Genomic DNA, 19,875 nt, shown 5'->3' on the forward strand with positions numbered 1-19,875 from the left:
TTTGATAGTAGTTTTGACACTCTGCCTGAATAATGACCCTCATTATGGTACTGGTGACGGGTTCTGAAAGAGCTGATTTATGAATATATCACAGGTTCAGCGTTAGAGCTCCCTTCTCACTTACTTCTGATATAGACTCAGATATGGACAGAGCCCTTTGAAATATGGAGAGACCAAGATAATTGCACAATTATGACCATTCAAATCATCTCTTTTCCTGGCTTAACAAAGCTCTGCCATTTAATTTTGACTGTCTCTGAAGTTATTAGAAACCTTTGACAACATGTTTATTAGAGGAATGTGTCTCAGAGTAACCGTGCCAGGATGAAGGTGGAATTGGTCCTGAGTTTTCCCTTCTGAAGCCTCGGCTAAATAGCTATAGCAAATACTCATTAATGGCTGATGAGACAATAGAGTGTTAGAAGCAAGATTAGCTAAGAGCAGAAAGTCTGTGTCCTTGATAAAACAAATTACAAGGCACTCTGTAAACACTTTTTTTTTGTGAAGAATGTTGTTGATTTATTGTTTCCTCTATAGTGATTATTTAAATAAATGTAGCTAATTTAGTTCATTTGCCAAACCGTATAATTCTGTTCTTTGTGGAGGGGTTATATGTAAAAGCCTCAAGGAATCACATCCCCATTAATCTTTTCACAAGTGCAATAAATAAGTAAAGAGACATGGTTTAATTTTGCCAGTTAGAAGATATTTAAATAGCAGGAGAGGTAAACTGATTATCTGCTCTTAGGAAAAAGTCACGTGAACACACTTTTGCTTGTTAATAGCTTTAATGAAACTCAACAACAGCAAATATAGCACAACTGTTTATTGAGAACATAGCAAGTGAGGGGTTTTGCTCTTCTGCCTTGGTCTCCTTTCGGGAAAATATTGCTTACCTCTTGTTTATCTACCTATCTGTTTCTATCTGTTTTAACAATATTAACTGCACCTGTAAAACATTAGAAGTTTTTTTTTTTCCCAGAAAAATATCACCCAACTCAATAGAGTAATATTTTAACTTGAGAGTTGAGAGAGAAAGAGAGAGACCATTTTTCTTCCATTAAACTCTTTCCTGGCCATGAATAAAGAAACATGTCTCCTTGTGATTATTAGAAGAAAGCTTGAGGTAGTCTTATTCTTCGCTGTTTCCATCAGCTGGCACTTGAGATTAAAACTACATAGTTACTAAAGGCATTGGTTGGAAGTTAATTTTAAATGAAGTCTGATAATGACCTGGAGTAAATTTAATAAAGACCCTGCATTTCATGGCAAAAGCAGCCAGTTAAAACATAATAAGATTTTTCTGAAACCTTTAAACAAAGTGATCAATTAAATTCCTTTTAAAAGGCTGGGAATTTAACAATAACAAAAACAAAAACCTTTTTTTTTTTTTACATCTGCAAAACCTTTATTCTTACTTCATCAACATATTTTTAGAAAGTTCACGTCTAAAGGGGAAAATGTTTGCCACCTCTGGAGTGTAGGTGTCATTAACAAAATGGATCTTTGCGAAACGTCCACCACCTAGTCCATGAATATGCTTTGTAAAAATTCTGGAGGTGGCATCTTCTTCCTTTGCTTCCCTGCTTAAATAGGCCTCCTACAGAAGTATGCTGTGCTGCATGAAAGGATTTTAGAGCATAACAAAACCTCCTAGACCTTAATAACTATACATGACTGATCTGTCCTTTCCAGCAAGGTTAACCACTTCTCCCAAGGAGTTAAGTGGCATATAAACTATTGTTCACACCATTTGTGCTAAGAGTATAGGATGACCTCAAACACCATCGTGGCCACACAGGCACCTGCACTGTGCATTTATCAACAAAGGAAAAAAGACCACAGGGGCAGATCTGACTGTAAGTGTATTAGGACTCCATAAGGATAAATGTCTAACCTCATTCCACAGCAAAAAAGTAATTACTGAGCTATTGTTTCTATATTGTTAATATTTTTTATGGTTCTTTGGAAATATGTGCTATTTAGTTCCGGAGTTGACATCTGTACTGTATTATATCTTACACAAAGCACCCAGACAAACGTGGAGAGCAATCAAATAACTGTAAGATCATTTTGCTGTTTCAGGAAATCAACAACAGACACCATATATTAAAAAAAAAGGAATAGTTTTAATTTAGTAGTATATTTTTATACTTAAAGTATCTAATTAACAATAGTCTGAACAGCCAAGTTTTAAAGCTTTATTCTTTCAAAAATTACATGCTCCATTTAGACTATGTCTTTCTCCCTTATGTATTCACGGTCTGATATTTATTCTTATATTGCATCAAGTCTTTCTCTGTGTGCCTCCTTTTCCCTCTTAAATAGTGTAGGTGGGTGTGTCACACCGTCTGTCTTCACATTAACAGAAGCCTTTCCTATGGGACCTTCACAGGGGCCTGGGCACCTATGGGAGCCTGAGCTGCGGCTGACGCCTGGGCCTTAGCTGGAACTGCAGCCAATGCCATGGTTTGAACCTTGGGCTTTGGTTGGCAGAGCCTATGATCCTTGGCCATGTAGCTTCGAATCTGCTTCCCAAGCTTGGGATGAGCGATGAAAGCCAGACAGCTGAGTCTGTGGCTCGGGCCCTTTGGCATCTTGGGCCTAACGGCCGCAGGCTTCACAAGGGCCTTGATGGCCTCTGCTTGCACACTCACTGCCTTTAAGTTGTTTGCCTGCATCTTCTTCAGGCCTTTCTTGTGTGTACATCTTGGCAAAGCGCATGTTCCTCAAGAACTTGGGATCCGCCCCCTTAAGAGATTCGTATCTTTGTGACCTGGGTTTCTTGATGCCATTTCTGTGCTATTTGCAGGACTGGTTGTGTGTGGTGTGGTTCTTGGCCTTGGCCGTGTTTGCCCATAACCCGGGGCTCCCGCAGCGTCTGGGACCGGAAGAGCCACAACATGCTATTTACTAGTTAGGGCAAACATTAGTGGCTCCTCCCACTGAGTATCGTATAACTAGAACAACATGAAATGAAAGACCATATTGAATAAACCAAATAGACACATTTTTATGTTCAGAGTAAAAGTAATAGCTAATTTCATAAACACACACTCTTGGGAATTGACAGAACGAACAACTTAGGTCTTAACGCTTCAGCTCTGTACTTTCTTCTAAAGATTTCAGGTACTCACATTTAGGCCTCATCTCTCCAGAGGAGGGACCAGTAACAATGTTCTGCGTCTTTGTAAGAAAATGGCAGCTGCCTTCTGTGGGCCCCAGGAATTTCCCCTGTGTTTAATTCCTAATCATATCCATACTTTGTGATTTTGTAAAGGATGTAATATATAATTGACATTGTGTGTCAAATATTATTTATTTTGCTAAAACATAGCATTTCAGTAAAAGTAAGAGAGGGAGAATCGGTTGTCTCCAGGGATGAACCCCTGGGTTAACTAATCCCCAAACACATATACGAGTGAGCAAGACTAAATGGATTCATCAGGTTGTGTTTACATATACATGTATGTATTTATATGTACCCTTATGTAAGAATATAATTAAAGAATAAGTTATGAACTTGACAGGGAAGGAGAGCACATGGGAGGACTTGGATGAGGTATAGGATAGAGAGGAAATAATGTAAATACAGTATTCATTTCTGAAATTTGAATATAATGAAGAAGAAGAAGAAGAGGAAATGTGTATCATGGATGTACCGTCATGAGGACTTGGAGGCATATAGCGTGGAAGAGCAAACAAAAGAGCTGTGCTACATGTGTGAGGAAAACTGTTTATTATTTTTCTGAAAGGAATTAAATGCCCTCAATTTCTGAAAGCAGGAAATTTCTGAAAGAAAGCACAGTGTACTCTCTGAGGAAGTTTCTGCTAATGCTCTTTTCTCTATCATTTGGAAACGTTTTACTTGTGCTTCTGCTTCCAGATATCTATGAAGAGCACATCAGAATTCAGTCCTTCTGTTGTATAGCTGGATATGTTCCTGTCCAGCTGTGAGGTCTTCAACAGGAGCCTTCCAGGAAAAAAGAGAAAAGAAAAAGAAAGAAGTAAAAAGTGTTCACCATCTTTCTCTACTTCCGCCACCTCTTTTAACTTGATATAATTCACTATTTTATTAGGTGCTTTCCATAGGTTAGCATATAGTATATATAAGGTACAGAAATAGCACTGGGAATGTAGATAAATTTGGTTAATTCATATATTCTACACACACTGGCAGTGAGCAGGCACAGAGCCTTACAAAGAGGGACACCTGCTTGTGGTTTTGAAGACAAATCATGAGTTTTCATATCAGCAAATGGAGAGAAGAGTAAAGAGTAAAGAGTAAAGCAGACAAAGGTGCAGATGGCTGAGCCAGAACCTTGTGCTTGGAGACCTGGCATTTAAGAGTGAATGAATAGAATGGAACTGTGAAGTGTAGAGAGAGTGAGAAGAAATGACACCTAGAGGGACTGTCAGGACCTTAACACTTTGTTCTGCAACTGCTCATCATTAAAAAAATTAAACAATGGCCAATGGCATTGCATAGATTTTTGTTGCTGTTGTTTTTAAGAATGATGAAAAGAATAAAGTGGAGAAAGGGCAGAAAAGAGGCAGAGAAATCAAAGAGACAATAATGGAAAAGGAAAGACGAAGGCTTAAGCCACTCATTCATCAAGGGTTAGAGATTTACAAGGAGATAAAGGAAGAGGGAGAATAAGCTGACTTCAAATTCTAGAGATTACTTCTATTTTGTTCAGTTCATCCTAGACCTTATTTTGTCAGAGAACGCAGCTCACTTTGATAAGGCACACATGAAACATCTGAAGATGAGCACAAGATGGTGAGATTTGCCTCTGCACAGGGTCTCAGGAGAAAAGACCATGCCACTTTGCTCCCATAGCTCTCTCCCCTACCGTACCTTACATTTCTCCCAGGGACTTCTTTGTGCTCTCCAGTTTAAATTACAAAATTTGAAGGGGCACAGAGATGGATCCATTAAGAAAGTGCCTGCTGCTCATGCTGAAAGAACCTGGGCTTGGCGCTCCATCATGCTGGGTGTGGTTGCCAACATCTGTAACCCCAGCACTGAAAGAGCAGAGACAACGGGCTCCCTGGAGCTCACTTGCCAGTCAGTCCAGCTGATTTCATGAGCTCCACGTTCAGTGAGTGACCCAGTCTCAGGATATGTGACAGAAAGTATTTGAAGAAGATACTCAGTGTTGACTTCTGAACTCCAAATACATGTACACACACACACACACACACACACACAGACACACAAACACTATGTACAACACATATACACATAAAAAATTAAGCTACTTATTCTTGCCTGTTTTTGAAAGTCTGTTTCATTCATCACAGTGTGTCATTTATTCACTGTTTGCTATTCTCTGTCTGTTTTGCTTCAAGCATCATCTTCTGTGTTAAAGCCCTTTCCCAGGCCCTCAGCATCCCCTCCAGAAGAATGAATGCCATTTTTTTTTATTTAATTTTAATTTTTTTATATTAATTACAGTTTATTTACTTTGTAGCCAGCTGTAGCCTCCTCCCTCATTCCCTCCCAACCCCACCCTGTTTCCCTCATCTGCTCCTATGCCCCTCTCCAAGTCCACTGATAGGGGAGGTCCTCCTCCCCTTCCATCTGACTCTAGCTTATCAGGTCTCATCAGGAGTGGCTGCATTGTCCTCTGAATGCCATCTTTTGAGGTAAGCTGTTGTATACAACACACAGTCCATATGGGGCTAACATGCACATAGCATATGAGTAAGTAAGTTGTTTGACTGACTACCAGAATTGAGTGATTAAGCAAATTTGGGTCCAGCGATAAATTGGTTACCATGGTTACTCTTTCTTTACGGTGACCTTTCTTTTGTCCTGTGCTGTATCATCTTTAGCTTCACCTCCAAATTGTTTAAAGATGAGTCTTGCTTCTAGGCATTGTGGAGTACCCCTTTAATTCTAGCCCTCAGAAGGCATAGGCAGGAAGATCTCTGTGAATTTGAGGCTAGCCTAGTCTACTTAATGAGTTCCAGGACAGCCAGGGCTATGTATCGAGACCCTGTCACAAAACTAAAACCAAGCAAGCAAACAAAAAGAGATGAATCTTAGGAAAGTTGTTTTGAGATATAGCTGGCTAACCCCTGGAAAGAGAGAGAATGAGATGGAATGTGCTTGCGTCACTAAGAATGCCTTGAAAAAAAATTTGCATGCTTGACTCATTATGGTAACAGGAAGGGGCATAAAGTTCAACTCGTAGTATATCCACCATGATGGCAGCTACCTTGAAATCACAATTGTGATACACGAACAAAAGTTTTCTTCTTGAACCTGGAAGAAGTTCTACTACCGACAAGGAGCAGAGATGATGGTGGTTTCTGGGTAGAACAATGGTGCTTGAAGGGTTTTCTTTCTAATTAAAAAAGAAACCAAATACCTGAAGTAGAAGTTTGTTGCTACGTAGAAATTTTAAGGTTGAAACATGCCTTCCTGGAGCCAGCAGAAAGTTTCTCAGAGGCTGGATATGAGAACCGTATAGAGTCTAGAAGGAGGCTGCTGACTAAGTTGTCACAGGTGCATTCTTGGTTTACAAGGGCGAGAGGTGGGCGGTAGTCCAGAAGTGGTGGCGTTTTATCAGAGAAGTCACAGCATTTCTAGTGGAAGGTATGTATATACACAAGGAAATGGTTCTCATGCTTTGGATACTTTAACTATTGAAATTTTATAGTATTGAAATTTTGATTTGATCACACAGCTCATAGTTCTCCAAAGTGGGAAGTGCTTAAGACAAGATGTGTGAATACCAAAATAAAAAAAACCTGGGCAATCTTTTTCTTTTCTTCTTTTTTCTTTTCTTTTCCTTTCTTTCTTTTCCTTTTTTTTTCTTTCTTTCTTTCTTTCTTTCTTTCTTTCTTTCTTTCTTTCTTTCTTTCTTTCTTTCTTCCTTCCTTCCTTCCTTTCCTTCTTTCTTTCTTTCTTTCTTTCTTTCTTTCTTTCTTTCTTTCTTTCTGTCTTTCTTCTTTCCTCCCTTCCTTTTTTCTTTTTATTCTATTGGCTTTTTCCTTCCTTTTGGTTCTAATTTTTGGGACTGGTTCTCGCTGTATATGTCAAGCCGGTCATGGGCTTGTGTCAACCTCCCCAGTGCTGGGAAAATGGGCATGTGCCATCATACATGAAATTAAAAGTAAATAAACAAATGGATCTTTCACATTGTGGTTACTAACACATATAGAAATTCAGGTGGTTAAATACTATATCCATATTTTAATGAAAAGGGATTGAAATGCATGTTAAAAGTTTTAATTTACCCTACCCCCACACCCGTGTTTTTACAACTTGTTTTAAGAATGAGGTAAATTTTGTTCCCCTTGTATTCTGTATCAGACGCAGGGAAATTTCCAGCCATCTCCCTCACCCATGCCACGGCTGGAGTGGCTCCATGAGTCATCATTTCACATTCTCATCTTTCATTTACATTTAGAGAAAATTAACCTTCATTCCCTGGAAGAGACTTGGCTGCCAGAAACCATGTGCTAAACAAAGAACTTACTTTCCCTCATCAGGAAGTGAGTTGCTGCCCCTGCTGTTATCTGGGCTCTGGCTAACTGCTCTGTTCCCTGACTGCTCAGTTTGCTGTTGGCGGTGGACCTGCCCCTAGGGCTGCTGTAGGGTCAGCTGGTTGATGGCCTGTCTTTTTTTTCCCAGGTGTCACTGCTGAGGAATAATCCTGAGCTCGGCGCGCGATTAAAGAGCCAGACCTTGCATTACTGCGTCTTCTGACTTTGTCCCTGGAACCCCGTAAACTCTGTTAGAGCAAATCCCGCAAGGATCATTTAAAAGGGGGGTGGGGGATCTTTTGAATGCATTTTTTCGTTTTCTTCCACAATAGAATATAAATGCATTTCTTAAGAGAACCTTTAGAAATGCTGTAGGCTGCACAATGAGGTACATTTTTCCTCTATTCTTCCCTGGCATAACTTTATTTTTCGCTGGTACACATTATTGTTATTGACAGCAGTTCTAAAGCCTGTAAAATAAAAAGAAATTAAACAGAGAATCAATAAAGATTAGCTATTTTCTCCAGATTACTAGCCTATCATTCTCATAATTGCAATAATGGTTGCTGATGGAAATTCTATTTATGTGAGTCATTTTATTCTTGTTATTTACTATTATTAATGTTACCATTATTATCTTCTTACCCTTCAGTTCACAAGATGTATCTTCTCAGTGAATTTTAATTCCAGGAGCTTGCTATTATACTGTACATAATCCTATCAAAGACTGTCCTTCTTGCAACATTTTCAGTGATATATTATCCTACAGACCATTAATGAATGAGCTTCATATCTTACTAATACTGTTTTAGATACTATTTTTATTAATTTCCTCAGCTGTAATTCTTTATACACTACCTGTGTCTGTCTTCTATTAAAGTTGTGTTTTCAATTTTTACATGAAGATTTCAAAGGGAACCATTAACTTCGCCTTTAAAATGGATTTTCCTTCAGATCCTCAGTGATTACATTATCATAATACCCATGCTTTGTTCTCCTATACTGTTAACAAGTTAATTTTCACAGTTTTTCTTTACTTTGGATTCCAATTTTATGTTAACAATCAAAATTAAAACAGTAACACCCTGATGTGGCCTACATGCAAATGGGATAAGAAATAACTTGAAAAACAAACCAATTGCACTTTGTCCTCTCACTAGGATTTGGGCACCATCATCAAATAAAGGAAAGAATTATGCCGACTATTGAACATATTTTCTCTGAGCACTGTTACTTGAAAGTAAATACAGTTGTCAGGGAGAAGGTGCTGCACTCCCTGGTCATAACTTATTTCATCCCTTATTTATTCTTTTTTAAAGGGTCTGAGCAAATGGGCAACAAGAAAGGCATTAATTTGGCTTTGTTTTCACTTTTCTTTCATTGCTATAGGACTCAGATTGCAAATCGTGGTTACACAAAATAATTCTCATTGAGGTTTTGTCATTTTTTCGCTCTGAACATTTTCCTGGGAATTTTTTTAAGATTGTGTGGGTATCTTTCATATATAGCTACAGGAAAGGTCAAACACAGAAAAGGTAGATTAAATAAGCTAAGACTTAAGCAACATCCTTTTGTAATTTCATTAAAACATTCTGACAGGATAAAAATTAGTAGCCAATATTAAAATGTCCTTAAAACTATACTCTGTATAGAGCATGTAAATAAGCTTTGTTCCTCTAAGGAAAGATTAAATATACATGTGATATTCTGTAGTGTACATTAATAGCTACGGAAAAGGGTATTATTATGGTAATATCAACTTGTAATATATTTAGCACATAACAGTAGCTTTCTTCATAAGCAGTATGCATAGTGGTTTATATCGATACACTTCGTTTGCCTTTCCATGCATTGTTTGCTCTTCCATACATCTCCCAATTTATGGGCATGTGCAAAAATATCCATATGCTTGGATAAATGGACAAAAGGCTGTTAGGGCAATCAAGAACTGGCTGAATGGAAGAGTGGGATGAGTAGACATTAGACATAAGTGAGAGGGGGAGAGAAGGAACAAAGCAAACATTCTGCTTAAGTGACATTCCCCCCACGCTCCCTCTCAAAACAAGTCAAACAACTGGTAAAGTTGCCAGTATAAGACTACTCCTGGCAGGTGTGGTGGTTAAGGCGAAATAATGCTAGCACTCCCAGTCTGACCAGAAGAGGCACCAGGGGTTTGAGGCCAACCTGGGCCTCATGGTGAGTTCCAAATGAGCCTTGGCCACACATTGCTACCCTTACTCATTTCCTCCTGTCAGAATGTTTTCAGGCAATTGTTTGTCAAATGTGAAGGTGGTCTGAAATTGTGTCAGTAAGTTTAGAAATAGCTGCTTCTTCCAATTCCACCCCTTTACCAACACTAAGAAATTCAGGGAAAAGAGTGGCTATTTTAAAATTAAAGATGGAATTATATCATTTTCTCCTTCCATTTCCTCCGTCCAGTCCTGTGTACCTTCTGAAAACACGGCATCTTTTTTTTTTTTCTTGAATTGTTATTGAGTTTATGCATGCACTCACTCACACACACACAACCTGCTCAGTCTGTTCAGTGTTACTTGTACTTGTGTGACTTCAGGGCTGACCACTTGGATAACTAGTTAGGGAGCTCACTAACTAGCTAACTGAAGATCATCTCTCTCACTCTCAGCTCTCTTTAGTCGCCTGTAGTTCTTTGTCTGTGGGTAGGATCCCATGAGGTTTTCTTCTATGTTAAAGGATCCATTGGCTTATTTCCTGAAGTCCTGTTTAGGCAGCCATATTGCTGAGGTGTCTGGGTTAAATTTCCTTGTCATTTTGGGCAATAACAATTTCATATCAGATTTTCCAATCCCTTCTCTTAAAAATCTTTCTGCTTTCTCTTTCAAGAATTTATAACAGTATATTATGATGAATATAGGGAGATGGCTCATATTTCTTGTAAATCAACAAACTAAGTCGTAATTATGAGCTGCTTATACAAATTAATAAGGAAATAATGATATTGATAAATAGGCAGGTCAAATGAAGAAAGGACTCTCAACAACTATGACAAATACAATTAAAACACAAATTTGCAGTAGCGAATATGCAATCCATGCTAGCAGGCAAAATCCTATCTCAGGCTGGGTCCCCTTCTGCCCGTGGGGCATCCGGCCACCGTGAAGCACTGGGCTGGACTGGAAGGAATGAAGCTTAACCGGACGCGTAGGTTGGCAGGATCTTGATCCTGAGTTGTGTGCGAGGAGAAAAAAAATCTCCAAGATGGTTTTCAGTGAAGCAGCTCTCTATTATTGTGGGCATAAGGGCTATGTAAACCCTGGGGGTGGGGGCACATGTTTTTAGGGTGAGTGTAAACCGCTGGGACAGAGGTGCTGGGGACGCTTCATTTGCGTGAAGACGAATTGCTGGTGGAGCTGGACACAGCCTTATAAGGAAATAGGAAGTATCAGCATAAATCCTGGCCACCAGGCTCTGTGACTACCTCAAAGGCGGCAGAGATGGGCTCCCAAGGCTTTCTGCACTGAGGCATGCAAACCCGGAAGAGGGAGGGAGTGATCCTTACTCCTTCTGTCTCAAGATGAGATGTCCGGGGTGTGGACACATCTAGCCCTCCCTCTTGCTCTGAGCAGGCTCCGCCAGTCGCATGGCTCACCTGCCCTACAATCTCACACATTAAAATTTTTAAATGAGACATGAGATCTCAGTTCACACATGACGTCAACCTAGTGAAGCTGTTGTTTACAGCAAGAATGAAACATTTTCGTTGTTAGTTCTGTTTTTCATATTTAGCAAATTTACTGAAGACGGGTATTAGGAGATTTTTACCATTATTGATAAAGAAACAGAAAGGGGTTTCTAAATTCATACTGTTGATAAGACCAGAATTAACACTTAAATTATCACATAGTAAATTATGAAAACGTTAAGTCTAGAAATAATTTCTCATGCATTATTTTTTCTCATCACTAAGAGAAAATACTTGATGTGAGAGTGAATATGGCTACTTGACAGAAGGAACTTAAGACAGATTGGTTTTGGCTTATGGTCAAGGTTATAGAGTTCATCATAGCAGAAAAGCATAGTGGCAGGAATGTGGAGCAGTCAGTCATAATGTTCTGGGAGTAGGGATAGAGATGAAGGCTGGTGTTCACACTCTCATCATTTCCCCTCTTCATCCAGTCTCCCGTAGTCCGTAGGACGGTACTACATATGTCAGTGGAGGATTTTCCCACCCCAATTTAATCTTTCTGGAAATACCCTCACAGGCATGCTCCAAAGTATGTCCTTAAGGTGATTTCTTAAGCCAATCAAGTTGACAGAAAGATTAGCCACCATTTCTGCTGTCTCTAGCCTCCCACTAGCTAACAAATAAAAAGAATTCATTCATATTATTTGACCAAAATTAATGCTTAAACATTTATGTAAGTTTTCTAAAATATTGTGCATACTGAGGCTATGAGAAATGAAGGAGGGTAGTTTTGAACTTTTTAATGATTTTCTAAACATTGTCATCCTACCCACTTTTTGGAGGGTCTGGGATAGTTACCCTCATCACAAGCCCTCATTTCAGGACTGAAGACCTTTCAGTGGTTAGGAGGATGTGTTGTTTCTGAAGAGGACCAAGATTCAATTCATTTCTAACACCCACATTGTGGCTCACAACCACCTCTGTAATTTTACTTCCAGAGGGTCCCATACCTTCTCCTGATGCAACAGGAGAAGGTCATGCACATGGCGCCCCCATAGACATGGTGACACTCACATATACATATAAAATAAAACTAATAAATCTTTAAGAAAGAAAGAAAAACACACAAGAACCATTCACACCAGTGCAATCCTGCTCAGGCCTGAGCTGGATTCAGCGTAGGTAGTGAAAAGCTCAGGCACTTTTCATGGTAAAGAGATCAGCACAAAGTCCTGGTGAGAATCTGGATAATTTTTCCCCCCAAAATGTAAATTTTGTGTCAGGGAAGGGACAATTTTCAAAAGAATGTTTTCCTCTTAGTTTTATAATCATTTTCTGTATGAAGCAGCATCAAATAATAACCACAAATGTTATATTATATTATATAACATTATATTATATTCAGTAATTGATAGGAAGGAACTGAAGTCATGGCACTGTGCAAAGCAACTTGATAGCTATAAGTGTATCCTATCATTCCAAAGAAATGTTTGTGTTTGTTACACATAAGATCATTTTAAGAAATTTCAAGTTAATATAAGCTTTCATGACCCTCCCAAATATCTGTTTGTTATAATTTATTCTGAAAGCAATAATGTCAACCATAATTTTTATATAAAATTCTTGCTATAAAAATAATTATCTTTCACAGCTTGCTCACATAGGTTTACAGTGCTACTGTTATGTTTTGAAAACTGGATTATGCTTTCTTCCTTTTATTGCTTAAAAAATCAGAAAGTCTGCTTTAGGCTAACTGGAGGTTATATGTTCACAATAAATCTAGACATGAAAAATCAATAGAAACATTTAAACCTGTGATGTTGGAGAACAGCCTCTCAGAAAAGATCAAATGCTAAGAATTGAATCTCATGTACCCTCGTGCACACGATTACTACAGGTGAGTGTTTGTTGACGTGATCCCATTTCTGTTTCAAGGCAACCACAGGACCCTTGGAAATGTGACACTGTTAAAGGATCCTCAGGCTTAGCAGTGGAGCCTCATAGACTGTGAGGGAAAGGCCAGCAGCCCAAGATTAGCTTCTGTGTGCACTCAGATCACCACGCTTAATCTTACAGCCATGCACATGCTGAGAACCTGCAGTGGGGAAGGTCAAACAGACACTCTTATACATTCTAGGCAGAAAGGGAAGGATCTGTGTTAACACTGAGGGTAGTCAAATCTCTTTGAAATCCTAAGCCATGTATCTCCAACAAACCTACACTGCCTAGTCTTCAAATACCTGAGATTTGTGGGGGGACAACTCATTCTCACCATCATAGTTCTAAACAGAAGGAATTTATTCTGGCTGTTTTTATGTCAACCTCACATGGGCTAGAGTCATTGGGGAAGAGAGAACTTCAGTTTGGAAAATGCCTGCAGGTAAACTTGTAGTGCATTTTCCTTCTTTTTTTAATTAAATTTTTATAGTAATTACAGTTTATTCACTTTGTATCCCAGCTGTAGCCCTCACCCTCATTCCCTCCCAATCCCACTCTCCCTCCCTCTCTCATCTCCTCCCAAGTTCACTGATAGGGGAGGTCCTCCTCCCCTTCCATCTGCCCCTAGCTTATCAAGTCTCATCAGGACTGGCTACAATATCTTCCTCTGCCCTGGCAAGGCTGCTGCCCACTCAGAGGGAGGTGATCAAAGCATTTTCTTAATTAGTGGGAGGGCATTGGTCATTGTTGGTGTGCCATTTCTACAACCCAGGTGATCCTGGGCTGTAGAAGAACGCAGGCTGACCAGCTTATGAAGGCAAGTGAGCAAGCAGCACTTCCCACCGTGTCTGCTTTGGTTCCTGCCTCTCCGTTACTGTCTTCCTTTCCTTCATGAGAGACTGTTATCAGGACAAGTAAGCTGGCATTTTATGATAGCAGTGGATACCCTAACTAAGAAGTGACTGAATGGGAGACCATTATCCTAGAAAATAAGACAGGCACCAGTGGTCTTAAGCAGATGAATATGAGCATTGCAAAGAAGCCTCTGACAATAAGCCCCTCCCCACCCTCGGGAGCCTCTTGCCCTGTGATAGCCCTTTCTAGGTCTTTAGCACTCTCCACGTGAAGAGTCCTGTCCTGTGTGACTAGGAAAGCCACACTGCATGAATACTTCCATTTCCTTTCAGTGGGTTTCACTCTTCGCTCCCAAAAATGCATTTTCAAATTTAAACCTGAAAATACCTAATTATTTTCTATCTGTATGGACCTATAGGAGATTTCAGATGGTAACAATTCAAATAAACTCTCTAGAGCTGCTGAGCTTTATCCAGTGGAAATTGTACACCTATGGAATCTGTCTTCAGAAACTGTGAGGCCAAGAACAACCTTCTATGTCAAAGATAAATAATGGATCTTAGTGTTTTTTAAAGTAGCATTGACACACGTGTTGTTCAAAATCACTGTGTCAAGTAATCTTTGTGAACTATGATTCTAGTAAGTATGGCAGAGATAAAGATATCATTTAATGTGTTTCTTTGGCAAGAGTTGTGAGATGTGTGTATATTTCAAGAAAAGAAAGAAAGTCATAAAGTATAACATGCCAAAAGCAATGAAGACCTGTTCAACATTATTGAATAGAGAAAAATGAGTAAGTCAACACAATCTTTTTTTTTTCAAATATGTGTTTATTTATTAGTTTAACTTACCACAATTTTTAATCCCATGATTAATTCAAATCTAAACACAATACAACAAAGAATTCTAAGAAGGGAGGCTCAACAAAAGGCAACGAAGCTCTAAAATATTAAAGTGTATAATTCAATAAAACTGATATCCAGTTTAAATAGAGCAAGGCGCTAAAATACGCTCACTGTTTATTTGCTTGAACTTTAAATGAGCAGAAAAGCAGGGAAAAGACAATAAGGCTAGAATAACATGGAACCAGATGTCAGTTTATTTAAGAACCTATTAGATATTCAAACAGGATTTAGGATAATGTAAAAATTATCAAGTAATAGAAAGGAAATCAGAAATAATCATAGAAAAATAACTCAACATTTTGAACGGATGGTGGTAGCTTCCTAAACAACACAAATCATTCTTTCCTTTGAGATAGTCATTTATAGCCATGCTTTATAAAGGATGGAATTAATGCTCAGATATATTAATAAACTCCTGCTCTTTCTTTTGTCCTACCCCACAGATCAAAATACATGTATGATTTTCTATCTTAATCATTTACAGCCAACTAACAAACATCCAGCAATTTGGACTACATTATTTTCTTTTTAACCATTTTTATCACACCCGCATCACTTCTTTCCGGTTGTTTTATCACTGGAATGACATGTAAGATTTTTTTTTATTATTTTTTGAGAACTATAATATAATTACATCTTTTCCACTTTTCCTTCCTCCTTTCAGCCCCTTCCACATACCATTCCTTCTTTCCCTCAACCCTACCCTTCCAAATTCAGGAAATCTTTTGTGTTGTTTTTTCCCTCTCTCTCAAACAGACATACACACACACCCACACCCACACACACACCTTTTTTATTGTCTCTCTCTCTCTCAAACTATATATACCTGTCCACTACATATAATGTTACTTATGCGTGTGTGTTTTCAGGGCTGTCCATTGGGTATTGGATAGCTAATTGGTATGCTCTTTCCTGAAAAACTATTTCTCTTGCTCTGAGCATTCCTTAGTTGCTTATAGTACTTTGTGTAGGCTTGGAGCCTCATGAACTTTCCCTCTTTCACATTAGGGTGTCGTGGTGTCATCCTTGTTCAGGTCACATTTAGGCGGCTTGGAACAGACCTACCAAACTGAACTGTTGAGCCAAATTCCAGCTGATATATCACAACACAAGTCCTGCACCTAAGGCTAGGGGATTGTTAAGGGAGGCTTACGAATGATTGTAAGAGCCAAAAGAACAAGAAGTTTGCTGTGTGATTGTGTTTCCTAGAAATGTTAGGCATCCAAGATTATATTTGATGATATGTTAAAAATTAAACAATTTAAAACTCAACAAACTTAAACCTGCAAATTAAAATTAGAAGAACTGCTGTTATGCAAACTGATAGCCACTTTAGATGAAAACAAAATAACAACATTTAGGGTTTTTTTTTTTAATATATATAAAATGAAAACCTGATTATAAAGTCAATCATTTACTACATTTGCTAAATTAATTTGTGGCCATTCTTTAAAAACCTATGAATATATGGAATCAGAAACTCATCGAATTGTAGGTACTTCAGTTGCCTAAAATTTTAACAACCCAATATGTTTCTGTCACTGTGCCATTACCTCAACAACAACAACAACAACAAAAATATTTCACACTGTACAGGTTACTGGCCAAACCGCCATTCAGAAACTGACCCCAGAAAATGTATTATTGAAAATTTATCTTATTTTTTTAGTGACATCAGAAATGCCATTACAAGTCTGTTTGTAAACGCTCCAGGGCAGCATTTCAACAATCCAGTCTAAAGAATGATCCAGTGCTTTCAGCCAAACTGAATTCAAGAACTCTACTTTTTTTCCCAACATAACATTTTCATAGATTCTCTGGTAATTTCATATCATGGGCCCTGGTCTCACTCACTGCCCCGTCCTTCCATGTCTGCCACCTCAGCCTTGTGGTCCCCCCAGCCCCCCCAAAATAAATAGATTAGAATAATAATTTTGTAAAAAGTAGAAAAAAAACCCCACAAGTTCAATTTGTGTGATCTAGTCACTCCTTGGAGCATAGTCAAGCTCTCAGTGGCCTGCTCTCCAGACAGAACTTAGCGCCCTGTCCCCGTGCACTCCCATCCCTCCCCCAGCTACGCCTCAGCAGCTGCAGCAGCAGTACATTTGGGGTTTTTTTTTGAGTATGTGTTGGAGACTGGGCTTCCATGGGCTACATCTGTGAAGGAGTTCTAGATTATATCTATGCATCATCCTTGGTTGGAGTATCAGTCTCAGAAAAGACCCATGGGCCCAGATATTTTGGTTCTGTTGATGTCCTTGTAGAGCTCCTGTCCCTTCCAGGTCTTTCTGTCTCCTGCTTTTTTCATAAGATTCCCTTCACTCTGCCCAAAGTTTGGCTATGAGTCTCAGCATCTGCTTTGCTACCCTGCAGGGTAGAGTCTTTCAGAGGCCCTCTGTGGTAGGCTCCTGCACTGTTTCCTGTTTTCTTCCTCTTCTGATGCCCATCCTATTTGCCTTTCTGAGTGAGGATTGATCATTTTACCCAGGGTCCTCCTCCTTGTTTAGCTTCTTTAGGTGTACAAATTTTAGTATGTTTATCCTATATTATATAGCTAATATCCACTCATAAGTGAGTATATACTGTATGTGTCTTTCTGCTTTTGGTTTACCTCACCCAAGATGATCTCTTCAGTTTCCCACCATTTGCCTGAAATTTTCATGATTTCCTTGTTTTTAATTGCTGAGTAGTATTCCATTGTGTAAATGTACCACAATTTCTGTATCCATTCCTCAGTTGAGAGACATCTGCGTTCCAGATTCTGGCTATTATGAATATAGCTGCTGTGAACATGGTTGAGCAATGTCCTTGTTGTATACTTGAGCATCTTTTGGATATATGCCTAGAAGTGGTATGGCTGGATCTTGAGGAAGTGCTATTCCTAATTTTCTGAGAAAGTGCCCTATTGATTTCCAAAGTGGTTGTACAAGTTTACATTCCCACCAGCATGGAGGAGAGTTCCCTTTCTCCACATCCTCTCCAGCATGTATTGTCACTTAAGTTTTTTATCTTAGCCATTCTGATGGGTGTAAGATGAAAGCCATTCCTTATGAATATCTCAAAATATAAAACAAAAGTTGCAATCCAACATATAATCATATCCATAGTGTACCTTCTCTTTTATTTTGAACAATGAAACAACTACCACAAGACAGAAAACTTACTCCTAACAGTTTCTTCCTTGTTTGGCCTAAGCCTAATACAAAATGGGAAAGGTATTTACAGAAGGACTAAACTACATACATTACCTTTTCAAAAAAAATAAAAATAAAAAAACACTTAGATATAAAATGATAAAAGACATACGGTGTCTTGTTTTGCTCAGAGTGAAAAATATTAGAGTAACAGTAGCTTCAGAGACCTCCTAGTTGACTGGCAAGTCTGCAAGTTCACTAAAGCAGGCTTGGGAATGGTTGGTTCAAGATACTATGTATGTAAACACAGGGACCCAGGCTTTCCAGCGTGCTCACATCCTACCTCTACAACAGGAACTGAGGATGAGGAAGGGCAGGAGGTTAAGAGATTCTATGTGCATTTTGGAGGAAGTTGGTTTAGTGATCAATTAGTCGTCCTTCTTGAAATATTGGCTAATTTTGCATGATTTAAGATCATAGCCAAAAGTAAAATAATAATAATAAAAAGTCTGCTCTTATTGTATCAGCTCCACTCCACATTTTTCCCTTTGAGTTCCAAACACATTTAAAATAAATAAATAAACATGAGTCACTTTTTAAAAATCACTAAAATACAACAGTTTCAAAGATGAATTTCCAGAAATTGGAAATTAATAGCAAGCTATTCATTTATTCATCCCTAAGGGTACCTCCTTTCAGCTCGACAGAGGCAAATAGATTCAGTTTTCCTTTATATAATATAAATAACATTGGAGCAAGATTGCATCTGTCATAGATGAAAATACCATATTTATGTCTCCTTATCATCCATTCATTGCTTTATGGACCCAAAGTCCTCCAGGGACTATCACAAATCCACATAATGTTCCTGAGTGCTACGCTTTGCATTTGGATCTATGATTTAACTGACAGATGTGAATAAACACTTGAAGTCAGAGAACTCTCTGATCACTGCACATATGTTGAAACCACAGTGTGTAGATTTCTCCAAGGTGATAGCAACGTTTCCTTAAAAGCTTCTTCTAGATCGCCATTTAGCGATTGTTAAAACAACTGTCTGGGCAATGAACCCACCTACATTTTAAAATGTTATGTTTCAGTGTCTTTGTTCTTTAGTCACGTTTTTTGATAAATTTGCTAAACGATGAGTTATAATTTTATAAAGAGAAAAAACCTTGAATTTTATTAATTTTGAGAAATAATATTTACAATTACATTTCTAATATTTTCTATTGGCATTATACAAAGGAACCTGAGACATTTTACAATCACACTGTCAAATATCAGCTTTAAATACTGAAAATATGTTCAAATATCTCACTGTTCAATTGCAGAAACCAACAAGACAAGAGCACATTAAAAAGGTTTGTTTTTTCTAATTAAAATTATCACTGCCTTTGTAATCTCTGGTCCATTGATGTCAAACCTCAATAAACAAATTCTCTATGAAACAGAAATAATCTTTAAATAGCCTGCCTTTATCCTCTTTTCCTCACCATCAATTTTCCTAGGAATCGCAAACTTTACGCTGCCGCCTTACACAACTCCAGTTTCTCTTGTGTCCGACACAGTGCACAGGCTCTATGCAGTTGGCATTTCCTTGTCTTTGGAAGCAACTTACACATAGCTAACTTGTGTTGCTGTGTATTTTTATGCCCCATGTTTTACCAACCTCTTGCTTCTTCTTCATGTTCATTAAGCATTCTAAACTTTCTCTCTAAAGAGAGAGAGAGAGAGATCTACACATGTTGATTTCCACATATGTGTCATGACTAGAGAGTTCTCTGACTTTAAAATTGCCTTAATAGCCAAAATAATTTATTCTATTATGGTGTGAAAAACATCCATGCCCACAGAGAGAGCACTTTCAGTAACTGTC

General features: G+C 38.5%; 1 pseudogene; it reads right to left on the reverse strand.

Annotated features, from left to right (window-relative positions):
• Positions 1–2,378: 2,378 nt before the first annotated feature.
• Positions 2,379–19,657, reverse strand: LOC110554910 (large ribosomal subunit protein eL29-like; annotated as a pseudogene).
• Between the last annotated feature and the right edge of the window lie 218 nt (positions 19,658–19,875).

The sequence above is a fragment of the Meriones unguiculatus genome, chromosome 21 (genome assembly GCF_030254825.1).
Source record: "Meriones unguiculatus strain TT.TT164.6M chromosome 21, Bangor_MerUng_6.1, whole genome shotgun sequence".
NCBI classification, from domain to species: Eukaryota; Metazoa; Chordata; class Mammalia; order Rodentia; family Muridae; genus Meriones; species Meriones unguiculatus.